We start from the raw sequence: 3,528 nt of genomic DNA on the forward strand, positions 1-3,528 counted from the left end.
ATTAAATTTATTCAACGACCCAAGAAGCTCGGGGCAAATATGGTTCTACAAATGGACGTGTAACATATGGCCAGCCATTCGGCAGCACGTACCGAAGGATCGGCGCGCCTAGAAGAGACACTGCCAAAATATCGTCATCACGTCGAAGAAACACCCGAAAGAGCCACATTTGAATCACTTGGCCGGCTGTACGTCGTACGTTGCTCGAAGGGACAGGCGAAATGGACACAGAAATTCCTTGGGGACGTCCGAAGGAGCCCGACGTCCCTTCATCGATTATTTACCGTCCGTAAGCATAAGTAAGCGGCAACCTGCTGTTCAGTGAAGCGTCACGAAGAAGCGTCTCATATCCCGTCGTGTTGTTGATGGTCGTTCATTACGACGCACAATAAGCGTCTGATTTCGGAAGATGGCATTCGAAGATGCTGCACAGGCTCTGCAGCCAAAAGTTGGCATGCATGTCTGCTGGCTGTGTGCATGTGTTTGCTGGTCCACTTTAGGGCAAGTAACACGGCTGGACTGGACCGTAAAATGCACTTGTTGTAGTGGACCGACCTGACACAAATAGTTGCAAATGAAAATAAGAAAAATGCCGACCATCAATTTCGAATTCGGCCACGGGCAAAAAAAAGATCTGTCTCTCAATGAAGAACGTTGAATCGGCGATAAAGCAGTAGAAGTCGACTTTTTTCTCATTGCAAAAGCTTGCAGTTCTGGGCTTTTGGTGTGCGAGTGTTAGAAAGTGCTTTGCGTTTCAAACTTTAGGACCGAAGAGCCAACTACCAACATTAATCTTCGCTCTCCAGCGAACACCACTGCAATTTGGCACGGGCAACAAAGACATTTGTTTTTATTCGACAGTTGTGAGGGGTCCCGTTCTAGTGTTCCAGTACACGGTTCTATTGCCTTTTTATGGAACGGAGCATAAGATGAGCTGAAATATTGCACAACGCGTGAGTAATGGTGCTATAACGGAGTGCAATAAAGACTCTGCTCTGGTGCACATCTAGGCCAAAGGGTCGAAGATTTGGCAAGCATCTTTGGGAAAACAAGCCACTTTGATTTGACTGCCAACATTTACGTTCAAACGCTGGCTAACTCTAATAATATTTGATTTAAAAGGAAAAATACTTCAAAGAAACACCTCCAACGAAGCGGTCTGTCATCATCGTCGCCCGATTCTCGCCGTCGCCGATGAGGCGTTGAAGGCGTCACTCAAAAGCGAGTAAATAAATGAACTGCCAAATCGAATCAACAGTTCATCATTGGCAATCAGCATGCTCCCGACGTCCTGGGTCCTACAGCCGATTTTCCACCGAGTGCCTTCCCTAAGCGCCGCATGACGAGGCACATGGCCGCGGTATGTTTCGCTTTTCCAATTAAAAGTCTCCACTCTCCGCTCGAAGATGGCAGCCAAGACGTGCGCCGATCGGTGTGAAGCATTTTCCGGGTGACGCCGTTCCGGATGGGCGGCCTCGTGTAATGCGCTCCTGGAGCGCGAAGAAGCAGAAGACCGATGGTGGGGAGAGAAAATGTTGAAGAACTCCGGCTGGCGGATTTAGCACGCGCCATGAACCGATTATGTCGCACCGGGACAGAGCGGAGCGAAGCGGGGGGACCTAAGCGTCCTCAGTGAAACCTCGGAGGGTGTCAGCTTCATGGCTTCATAATGTGCTTTACGTTTGGTAATTTATCTTTTCGCTCGCGAGAGACGAGACTTTTCCGAGATGATTATTCTTTATCTGCTCAACATATTTTCAGCACCTTCTTTTACTTTTTTCCATCATTTTTCTTCTCTGTCGGGGTTTTTTCTCTCACCCGTACGTTAATGAACGAGTGTTTGTTTTTCCCACCGCTTACATCCATCATATTTTTGTTTCGTTCACTCAAAGTTAAAAACTTCGGCACGGAGCATTAAAGGCGGACAATGCAAACAACGCAGCACGGTACGGTACGGGATTAATCAGCAGGAAATGGCAGCCGAAAAGATAGCTCCAGCTTATAGTGCAAGATTTTGGTGCGCGGTTAGTGACCGGCCCCGAAAAGCTTGCTTAATGCTGCCAAAATATGACAGCTCCGTGCTGCTGCTGTCGTGGCGTAAAAAGGTGACGAAAAATAAAACCATTCAACGGAGTTTCATGGCCACCGGCCACAAGGGACGAATTAAAACCGAAGAGCGCTCTCGCCAAGGGTCCTCATTCGCCAAGGATTGGCTTAATTTCCATTGGGGTCATCCTGAGTGAGCGAGGGCTTGTTTGGTTTTTTTACCCTTCTGCTCCACGCGCACCGCGCACCTAACGCATTAATTTAATGTCGTCGCATAAAAACGTGCACCACAAAAAGTGAGTGTGTCTATGACCATACTCGAAGCTTGTTAAACGACCCCGCTTGAACGGCGACGGCCTCGAATCCCGCCACCGGCAACCTTAAGATGAGCGCGACAGGTTTGCGTGGAAAATCGCACCTCCGCCACGGACGACACATTTGGGGCCGCCTCTCGGAGGAACCTTTTTCGTGTCTTCCGGCCTGCCGGATCGACTTTGGCGCAGCGCACAACGATTCAGCAGAGCAGCATGCGAGTTATTTATGGTTTTTCGCCCTCCACTCAGGTTGCTTCCTGTTCTATGTTGGAGGTTTTCGTCTCTTGTTTTTCCGACTCCCGTCCGATCGTCATCAGAATCCCGCAACCGCCGCTGCCCGATTCTAGCTTCGCTCTAATTCGCGTGCATTACAGCGCAGGTTCTTTTTTCGACACCTCACTACCATTTTTTTGTTTTGTTTTGACTGAGTTCAATTCCATTTTCCAGCACCGCCCGTCTGGGTCGACGTTCGCGTTTGACTGGCTGGAAAATGTGTTGGCCGGAAAATGAGAAGGGCTCATGTGAACATGAGGTGGCGTGCGTAGTCGGTGAGCAGCAACCGAAACAAACAAAAAACAAACGAGAAGAACTGCAACATAATTAATTACCCGGCTACGAGAGTCGAGTTCGCTAACTTTATGGATTTCTGTTGCCCCTTTTTTCCGACCCCCGGGCGGGGTGTTGCGGACGTCGAGAGCCATTTTCGCGGTCGCACTCAGACCGTTCCTGGCTCGCTCATGTTTAGGTAGCTAAGTTTTGCCGACCAAAAACCCGGCATCCGGCTTTTCGGCTTCTGACTTCTCCGGTGTGTCTGGTGACCCTTGCGCAAGGTGCTGAACTTCCGGTCAGACGTCAGTTAAGGAAGCTGTGTTTTGCGGTTCTGCCCGGGCTTATTGCCCGTCATCGGAGGGACGGAACCGTAAGGTCAAACCAGCCGTCTAGTGAAGCTATTTTAGGAAATAAGCGAGTGGCGTAGCAGGACATTTCACTCTCGTCAATTAAGGTTAATTCGGAGAAGCGCAGTAGATGAAGTTGCGTTAAAAATAGATTCGATTAAGTAGAAACCATGCTAAGTAAGGAGCATTATTTCTAATGGTTAATAGTTGATTATTCACTAGGTTTTTCGTTTCATGAAAAATGTTAACTTACTCCAGGATTAGTACACGCG

Source organism: Anopheles cruzii, chromosome 3, assembly GCF_943734635.1.
Source record: "Anopheles cruzii chromosome 3, idAnoCruzAS_RS32_06, whole genome shotgun sequence".
In the NCBI taxonomy this organism is placed as follows: domain Eukaryota; kingdom Metazoa; phylum Arthropoda; class Insecta; order Diptera; family Culicidae; genus Anopheles; species Anopheles cruzii.